Raw genomic sequence first — 10575 nt, forward strand, 5'->3', positions numbered from 1 at the left:
TCACTTCCTCCTCAATCACAAAGCCCTCATCCTCACTTTCAGAGTTCCTTTTCTTTCTCTGCCTAGTAGCTGCCTTTGGAAAGTTGCTAGGAGTGCTTCTGCTTCCCTCATCATAGCTACCAGAGGGACTAGTGCCCTGACTGAGATTGACTTGCTCTTCAAGCTTGTTCTGGCTGTCACAGGCCTCTGACATCTCCGCAACTGACCCTGTGAATAGATGGGTGTAGGTAGAGTAGATGGGCATCACAAAATACAACTAGTTTTTACAAAAAGTGATTCAAAATCTTAACTTTAGTTTTATATAGAAAGCATTTCGGAGCTACCGGTATGATAATCTCGATGACATCGAAGCACTAATAGAGTCTAAACACGCAGTTTTGGTCAGACCGAGTTGCAGTACGGTGACTCCGAGATGCTAGGGTTTCACTAAGAAAGTGCTTTCGGTCTCACCGATTGGTACACTTCGGTCAGACCGAGGTGTACTTAGTGCAATGGCCAGGGCCAATCGGTGTGACCGAAAACATCAATTCGATCATTCCGAGATGAGTTCGGCGGAAACCTAACCCTAAGATTTTGCATCAAATCTAATCTAGAGGAATATTTGCGTGGATAAGAAGCTTTCAATCATGGCAAGAATACTGGCATAAAGGGGCCGAACCATAACCTAACTTGGCGGTGGTTCGCTACGGCGGCAACGGCGGGGGCGAATCCCGTTGACGGCGGCGGAGACCTGCGACGATGGCGCACAGGCGGAGACGGCGACAATCCGGAGAACAAGGGGCGGCATCACTGGGGAGGCACGGGCGAGAGTGTTTGAAGAAATTTCCAAACTTCGAGCCGCGGTATATGTACCCAGTAGCTGTCGGTGGCGCCGAGTGGAACGGTTCGGTGGCACCGAGATGCAAAACTGCTTGCAGTTACTTCAACTCGGTGAGACGGAATTTTTCTAATCGGTGGCACCGAGGTGAAAACCTAGATCAACTTAATGGTTTTGGTGAGACTTAATAGGAATGAGTTGGTCTGACCGAAATGCACTAAGAGGTTTTGGAAGTCAGCCCTTGACGGATCGGTGGCTCTGAGTGCTCCTCACTCGGAGGGTCCGAAAAGTGACTTGTTCAAATTTTTTCATGTAGCATGAATAGAGTTTGAGAAGAGAACAAGCATAGATAGCTAGAGGGAGTACTTAGGCATTCTTGTCCATCCATTTGGTCAAAAGAACCAAACAATCAAAACTACAAATGGATGTCCTCGAATGGAGAAAATCATGCAACCAACATGCTCACACAATAAGATAGAAAATGAAACATGTGACAAAGCATGCACATACACTCTAGCATCTATCAAGCAATTGGTGATGACTAGGTCATCTATATATGAGTATATTGACTGAGGAGTCAAATGAGAACATTTGATCGTAGGTCATACTCATCGTTTAAGCACAAGTGGGGTTACCACTTTTACATAAAGCATTGTTATGTTCACACCATTAGAGTTGCTTTAGCTCAATTCTTAGAGTAAAGCTCCCCCTAGATGTGATATCCCCCCTAAGAATGATGAACTAACCTTGGGTTTTGTCGATGATGACTTCATGTAGATGTTGAAGATGTGGATGCTCAATGTTGATGTAGATCTTTTAGAGCAATCCATTGGAGTTTTGCACTTTCAATACCTACATGGGTTAGTCCCACAAGGAGCATACAAGGATATCCATAGACATAGAGTGAAACACACATATGATGATGTCCATGAAAGCATTAGGTTACCTTGTCCCTTCGTCTTACCAACAAGAGGGTTTGTGACTCATTGAACTAGTGCAAGATATGAAAGTTGATTACACATGTCCTTGCCAAAATGAATATGAGTGAAGTATGTTGGCGGAGTCACCCTCAAGAATACTCTAGTTCTTCTTCTTTGGGATCCACATCAACTTGATGGGAATCCTTGGATTTGTAGTCATACATGATGAAGTAGAACTTGATGTAGTCTTGGGAACCCACTTGAACATGGCCCTTAGGAGCTTCTTCAAATGAATCAATCTCTTCTTGAAGCTTTTCCTTGCCTTTTAGCTTGTGGTCTTGTGGTGGAAAATCATCTTGAGCTTGTGTTCCCTTGAAAGAAGTGGGGTCATACTTCTCTTATTGAGGAACAAACTTCGTCTTGGGATATTGATCTTCTTCCCACTCAACTCCATTGGCATTTAACTTTCATTCAAAACCAACACCTTGATTCTTCTGGTGCCTTCCTTGCTTGCGTACAATTTCCTCAAATTGCTTACTTCTGGCAAGGCTCTTGTAAACACCTTTCTCTATAATTCCCTTCAATAAGCTATTTTCTTACTCAAGTGTAACTTGGCTAAGAGAATCAATAGTGGAATCAAGAGAACAACTAGAAGCAACAATATTGGATTTAACATTGTTATTGTTACTACTAGAGGAAGAATATTTCTTGTTCTTATTGCTAGATTTTACTTGTGTCATATAAGTAGACAAGAGGAGTCGTTTAGCAAGATAATAATAACTCTTCTTTTAAAGATCATCATTGATAGCTTTTAGGAACTCGTGCTCTTGCTCTAAATTTAGCTTGTTGAAGCGTAGCTTCTCATGAGTTCTTTTGAGCTCTCTATGATCCTCTAGAGTTGTTTCATGAGCTAACTTAAGAGTGTTTAGTTCTTTAGTTAGACGCTCAATCTCCTTCTTATCATTGTCATTCGTTTCATCTTGATTAGCATGAATACTAGCAATTGCATCATAGCTTTCATCACTAGTGTTTTCAACAAGTAAATCATCATCACCTAGCAAATCATCTTCATCACTATTGAAATCAACATACTCAAGGTGTGATACCTTAGGGCCTTTAGCCATGAAGCCTCTTCTAATTCCTTCATTTGGTGAGTCAAATATGTCGTAGGAGTTGGATGACACAAGTGCAAGACCGGCAACACCTTCATCTTGAGTATATTCGGAGTCGGAGTGATAGCTTCTCTCGGAGTAGTTGTCGGAGTCGGAACCGGATACCCATTCACCAACGTGAGCTTGATGTCTTCGTCTTGTGTAGCTCTTTGATGACTTGTCCTTACTTTCTGAATCCTTGCTTCTACGAGAGGGTCTTTGTTCATAACGATCATCTCTACTCCTTCTCTCTCTTGGAGGTGATTCATCTCTTCTACTTCTCGTTTTTGGTGAGTCTTCTCTTTTCTTGTAGGGAGTTGTACATTCATTGGAGTAGTGTTCGGGTCTTCCACAATTGTAGCAATTATGATCACGACTAGACGATCTTTTGTCATTGTAGGATCTTGACTTTGGAACTTCTCTCTTTGCTTCTATTCTTGTAGAATTTGTTGAAGTTCTTCACCGCTAAGCTCAATTCTTCATTGGAGACTTGCTTCTCACTTGATGTTGTAGGAGCATCACTTGAAGCTTTGTAAGTTCCACTTGACTTGTTGTGGAGCTCTTCCTTATCCTTGAGTGACATCTCATGAGCAACAATTCTACCAATGACTTCCGTGGGCTTGAGATCTTTGTAGTTGGGCATCATTTGGATCAAGGTCCACACGGTATCATATTTTCCATCCAAGGCTCTTAGGATTTTCTTGATGATGAATTTGTCGGTCATCTCTTTGTTTCGTAAGCCGGCAATCTCATTTGTGATGAGAGCAAGCCTAGAATACATCTCGGTAACTCCTTCACCATCCTTCATCTTGAACTTGTCAAGTTGACTTTGAAACACATCCAATTTGGATTCCTTGACGGACTCGGTACCTTCGTGCATATCAACCAAAGTATCCCAAATTTCCTTTGCATTCTCAAGGCGGCTGATTTTGTTGAATTCGTCGCGGCACAATCCGTTGAAGAGAATATCTCAAGCTTGAGCATTGTATTGCAACATCTTCATTTCTTCCGCAGACGCTTCATGATCCGATTCTTTTCCATCCTCGAAGAAATCACCTTGCAAGCCAATGGTCACAATAGCCCAAACGGCGGGGTTATGACCAAGAATATGCATTTTCATCTTATGCTTCCAACTAGCAAAATCTATACCATCAAAGTAAGGACCTCTCCGGTGGTAATTTCCCTCGCTAGACGCCATACTCTCCTAGGTTGTGAAACCAAGGCTATGATCACCAAAGCTATGGAAATCAAGGCAAATGGAGACCAAATCTTTGATACCACTTGTAGGATCGAAAGTAGGTCTAGAGGGGGTGATTAGACTACTTGTCCAAATAAAAATCTAACATTTTCCCAATTTTAGTTCTGGGCAGATTTTAGCAACTAGCACAAGTCAAGCAATCAACCAACACATGCAATTCTAAGAGTATAGCAGCGGAAAGTAAAACATTACATATGAAGGTAAAGGGAAGGGTTTGGAGAGTGTAAATGCAATGATGACATGGAGATTTTTGGCATGGTTTTGATAGGTGGTGCTATCGTACGTCCACGTTGATGGAGGCTTCAACCCACGAAGGGTAACAGCTGCGCGAGTACACGGAGGACTCCACCCATGAAGGGTCCACGAACAAGCAACCTTGTCTATCCCACCATGGCCATCGTCCACGAAGGACTTGCCTCACTTGGGTAGATCTTCACGAAGTAGGCGATCTCCTTGCCCTCACAAACTTCTTGGTTCAACTCCACAATCTTGACAAAGGCTTCCAAGCGACACCTAACCAATCTAGCAGGCACCACTCTTCAAAGGGAAATAGATGGTGTGTTGATGATGAACTCCTTGCTCTTGTGCTTCAAATGTTAGTCTCCCCAACAATCAACTCTCTTTCACAGATTTGGATATGGTGGAAAGATGATTTGAGTGGAAAGCAACTTGGGGAAGGCTAGAAATCAAGAATCTTGTGGTAGGATTGGAATATCTTGATCTCAACACATCAGTAGGTGGTTCTCTCTCAGAAAATGTATGCTGGAAGTGTAGGCGTGTTTTGATGGCTCTCTCACATATGGAGAAGGGGGCGGAGGAGTATATATAGTCTCCACACAACCGTTACACACATTTGACCCAACTCGGTCAGACTGAATAGAAGAACTCGGTGAGATCGACTTAATCCAAAATGTGAACATTAGGAATCTCGGTGGGACCGACTGGAACAACTCAGTGGGACCGATGTGCTAGGGCTTAGGGAAAACATCAACTCGGTGGAACCAATTGCATCAATTCGGTGACAATGAAGTGAAGCAATAGGGCAACAGAGAAGATGTCAAGCAAACTCTATGGGACCGATTGCACATTTCGGTGAGACCGAAATAATTGCAACAGGCAATAGAGGGTTTGCAAGGCCATCTCGGTGGGACCGAGATCCGTATCGGTGTGACCGAACTGTTTAGGGATTCTGGCAGTGGCTATGTCATATTAACTCGGTGGCGCCGGATAGGATGATTCGGTGGGGCCGAGTTTGACTTTGAGTTTTGGACATATTTGGAATGAGAAAGTGGTTGAGGGATTTGGAGCAATATCACTAAGCACTTTGAGCAAGTCGACCATTAATCAACACATCATCCCCTTTTAATAGTATTGGTTTTCCTATGGATTCAATGTGATCTTGGATCACTAAAATAAAAATTAAGAGTCTTGAGCTTTTGCCAATGTGTGTCCTTAGCATTTTGAGGGGTCCACATCTCTAGTCCATGCCATGCCATTCATTGAACTTTCTGAAATATTAAACTTGAATGGATATTAGTTCAATGAGCTATATGTTGTTATGAATTACCAAAACCATCCGGGGATTAGTTGCACTTTCAGGAGTTTAGTATCTCAGGTTGTAGGAGTTCATTTTCCCTGATGCAAAAGAAGAAGAAGTTAGGTGATACGTCTCCAACGTATCTATAATTTTTTATTGGTCCATGCTATATTATCTATTGTTTTGGGCAATATTGGGCTTTATTATCCACTTTTATATTACTTTTGGGACTAACCAATTAACCGGAGGCCTAGCCCAGATTTGCTGTTTTATGCCTATTTCAGTGTTTCGAAGAAAAGGAATATCAGACGGAGTCGAAACGGAACGAAATCAACTGGAGAAGTTATTTTTGGAAGGAAACACACCTGATGGACTTGGACCCCACGTCAGAAGATACGGGAGCTGCCCACGAGGGTGGCGGGCGCGCCCACCCCCCTAGGGCGCGCCCCCTGTCTCATGGGGCCCCTGTGGCTCCCCTGACGTGCTACTTCTGCCTATATAACTCCATATACCCTAAAACTTCCAGAACACACAATAGATCAGGAGTTCCGCCGCCAGAAGCCTCTGTAGCCAACAAAAGTCAAGCGGGGCCCTGTTCCGGCACCCTGCCGGAGGGGGCAATCCTTCTCCGGTGGCCATCTTCATCATCCCGGTGCTATCCATGACGAGGAGGGAGTAGTTCTCCCTCGGGGCTGAGGGTATGTACCAGTAGCTATGTGTTCGATCTCTCTCTCTCTCGTGTTCTTGAGATGATATGATCTTGATGCATCACGAGCTTTGCTATTATATTTGGATCCTATGATGTTTCTTCCCCCCTCTACTCTCTTGTAATGAATTGAGTTTCCCCTTTGAAGTTATCTTATCGGATTGAGTCTTTAAAGATTTGAGAACACTTGATGTATGTCTTGCCGTGGATATCTGTGGTGACAATGGGATATCAAGTGATTCACTTCATGTATGTTTTGGTGATCAACTTGCGGGTTCCTCCCATGAACCTATGCATAGGGGTTGGCACACGTTTTCGTCGTGATTCTCCGGTAGAACTTTGGGGCACTCTTTGAGGTCCTTTGTGTTGGTTGAATAGATGAATCTGAGATTGTGTGATGCATATCGTATAATCATGCCCACAGATACTTGAGGTGACATTGGAGTATCTAGGTGACATTAGGGTTTTGGTTGATTTGTATCTTAAGGTGTTATTCTAGTACGAACTCTAGGGCTGTTTGTGACACTTATAGGAATAGCCCAACTGATTGATTGGAAAGAATAACTTTGAGGTGGTTTCGTACCCTACCATAATCTCTTCGTTCGTTCTCCACTATTAGTGACTTTGGAGTGACTCTTTGTTGCATGTTGAGGGATATTTTTATGATCCAATTATGTTAGTATTGTTGAGAGGACTTACACTAGTGAAAGTATGAACCCTAGGCCTTGTTTCCTATCATTGCAATACCGTTTACGCTCACTTTTATCACTTGTTACCTTGCTGTTTTTATAATTTTAGATTACAAATACCTTTATCTACTATCCATATACCACTTGTATCACCATCTCTTCGCCGAACTAGTGCACCTATACAATTTACCATTGTATTGGGTGTGTTGAGGACACAAGAGACTCTTTGTTATTTGGTTGCAGGGTTGCTTGAGAGAGACCATCTTTATCCTACGCCTCCTACGGATTGATAAACCTTAGGTCATCCACTTGAGGGAAATTTGCTACTGTCCTACAAACCTCTGCACTTGGAGGCCCAACAATGTCTACAAGAAGAAGGTTGTGTAGTAGACATCAAGCTCTTTTCTGGCGCCGTTGCCGGGGAGGTTAGCGCTTGAAGGTATATCTTTAGATCTTGCAATCGTGTCTTTTAGTTTCTTGTTTTATCACTAGTTTAGTTTATAAAAGAAAACTATAAAAAATGGAATTGAGTTTGTATCATACGCTTCACCTTTTTAATATCTTTCGTGAGTATGATGGAAAGGATAATTGTGCTCAAGTGCTAGAAGAACAAATCTATAAAATGTTTGGCACCAAATATTTGAATGATGAGCATGATTGCAATGTTGTTAGTATGAATTCCTTGAATATCCATGATGCTAATGATATGCAAAGCCACAAGCTTGGGGAAGCTATGTTTGATGAAGATGATATTTTTTGTCCCCAAAGTTTTGATGAGAAAATGTATTATGATGAAATCATGCCTCCTATTTATGATGATTATATTGATGAAAGTGGATTTGGAGAGGTCATGACTTTATGTTGTGATGAATCCACTATTCCGGAAGAGGTTCCAATTGATTATGAGAACAAAGTTGCTATCTATGATGATTATTGTGACGACTTGTATGCTTTAAGGAATAATTATATCCATGAAACTTGTCATCATGATTTTAGTTTTCAATTGGATTATGCCTCACATGATAATTATTTTGTTGAGTTTGCTCCCACTATTATTCATGAGAAGAATTTTTCTTATGTGGAGAGTAATAAATTTTCTATGCTTGTAGATCATGAAAAGAATTCTTTAGGTGCTTGTTATATTTTTGAATTCATTCATGATGCTACTGAAAATTATTATGAGGGAGGAATTTATGCTTGTAGGAATTGCAATAATATCAAGTTTCCCCTCTATGTGCTTAAAGTTTTGAAGTTATGCTTGTTTTGCCTTCCTATGCAAGTTGATTCTTGTTCCCACAAGTTGTTTGCTCACAAAATCCCTATGCATAGGAAGTATGTTAGACTTAAATGTGCTAGTCATATTCTTCATGATGCTCTCTTTATGTTTCGATTCTTATCTTTTATGTGAGCATCATTGAAATCATCATGCCTAGCTAGGGGCGTTAAACGATAGCGCTTGTTGGGAGGCAACCCAATTTTATTTTAGTTCCTTGCTTTTTGTTCCTGTTTCGTAATAAATAATTCATCTAGCCTCTGTTTAGATGTGGTTTTATGCTTTTAATTAGTGTTTGTGCCAAGTAGAACCTTTGGGAAGACTTGGGGAAAGTCTTGTTGATCATGCTGTAAAAAACAGAAACTTTAGCGCTCACGAGAATTGCTGCCATTTTTATTTGGAGAGTGATATTTAGTTAATTATTTTTGCATATGATTAATAGATAAATTACTCAGGTCCAGCAATTTATTTTATAATTTTATGAGTTCCAGAAGTATACGTTTGATCCAGATTACTACAGACTGTTCTGTTTTTGACAGATTCTGCTTTTCATGTGTTGTTTACTTATTTTGATGAATCTATGGCTAGTAAAATAGTTTATAAACCATAGAGAAGTTGGAATACAGTAGGTTTAACACCAATATAAATAAAGAATGAGTTCATTACAGTACCTTGAAGTGGTGATTTATTTTCTTATACTAACGGAGCTTACGAGTTTTCTGTTAAGTTTTGTGTTGTGAAGTTTTCAAGTTTTGGGTAAGGATTCGATGGACTATGGAATAAGGAGTGGCAAGAGAATAATCTTGGGGATTCCCAAGTCACCCCAAGGTAATATTCAAGGATAGCCAAGAGCCTAAGCTTGGGGATGCCCCGGAAGGCATCCCCTCTTTCATCTTCGTTCATCGGTAACTTTACTTGGAGCTATATTTTTATTCACCACATGATATGTGTTTTGCTTGGAGCGTCAATTTATTTTGTTAGGATTTTCTTGATGTTATTTAGAACAATTTTTTGCATCTTTTATTTCAATAAAAGTGGCATTGATAGCCTTTACTATGCCTATGTTACAAGTATACATGTTGCTGTTCGAAAACAGAAAGTTTACCGCTGTTGCAATAATTCCCTAGAAAAGTAAGAATGTGATAAAATGTTGAAACCTTTTGAATATTAAGCTCTGATAAATTTACTACAGTGTGAATTTTCTTTCATAATTTTTGGAGTTAGGGAAGTATGGATGTTGCAGCATTCTTTACAGACTATCCTGTTTAGGCAGATTGCTGTTATGTTTGCATATGTTTGCTTCTTTAATGATTCTATTTGAGGATAGGACTATTAAATATGCAGAGGCATTTAGTATTCAATGTTGAATAATAATTTTAGTGATTTGCTACAGTAGAGTATAATAAGGTGTTGGCAATGGTTTATACTAACTTATCCCACGAGTCCTTGTTGAGTTTTGTGTGGATGAAGCTTTTGAGATTTAGGGAGACCGTGATATGAGAGGAATTAAGGAGACACAAAAGCTAAAGCTTGGGGATGCCCAAGGCACCCCAAGATAATATTTAAAGAAGTCTCAAGCGTCTAAGCTTGGGGATGTCCCGGTTGGCATCCCACCTTTCTTCTTCAACAACTATCGGTTAGTATCGGTTGATCTTAAGTTTTTGCTTCTTCACATGATGTTTGCTATTCTTAGAATGTCGTTTTATTTTGCTATGCTTGATGTTTAAATAGAGTACCAAGATCTGAAATTATTAAATGTTAGAGAGTCTTCACATAGTTGCATAATTATTCGACTACTCATTGATCTTCACTTATATCTTTCGGAGTAGTTTGTCATTTGCTCTAGTGCTTCACTTATATCTTTTAGAGCATGGTGGTAGTTTTATTTTGAGGAAATAGATGAACTCCCATGCTTCACTTATATTATTTTGAGAGTCTTAAATAGCATGGTAATTTGCTTAAAATCCTAATATGCTAGGTATTCAAGAATAATAAAATTCTCTTATGAGTGTGTTGAATACTATGAGAAGTTTGATACTTGATAATTGTTTTGAGATATAGAGATGGTGATATTAGAGTCATGCTAGTTGATTAGTTGTGAATTTGAGAGATACTTGTGTTGAAGTTTGTGATTCCCGTAGCATGCACGTATGGTGAACCGTTATGTGATGAAGTCAGAGCATGAGGTATTTATTGATTGTCTTCCTTATGAGTGGCGGTCGGG

The sequence above is a fragment of the Triticum urartu genome, chromosome 2A (assembly GCF_056163025.1).
Source record: "Triticum urartu cultivar PI428250 chromosome 2A, HENAU_Tu73, whole genome shotgun sequence".
Lineage (NCBI taxonomy): Eukaryota > Viridiplantae > Streptophyta > Magnoliopsida > Poales > Poaceae > Triticum > Triticum urartu.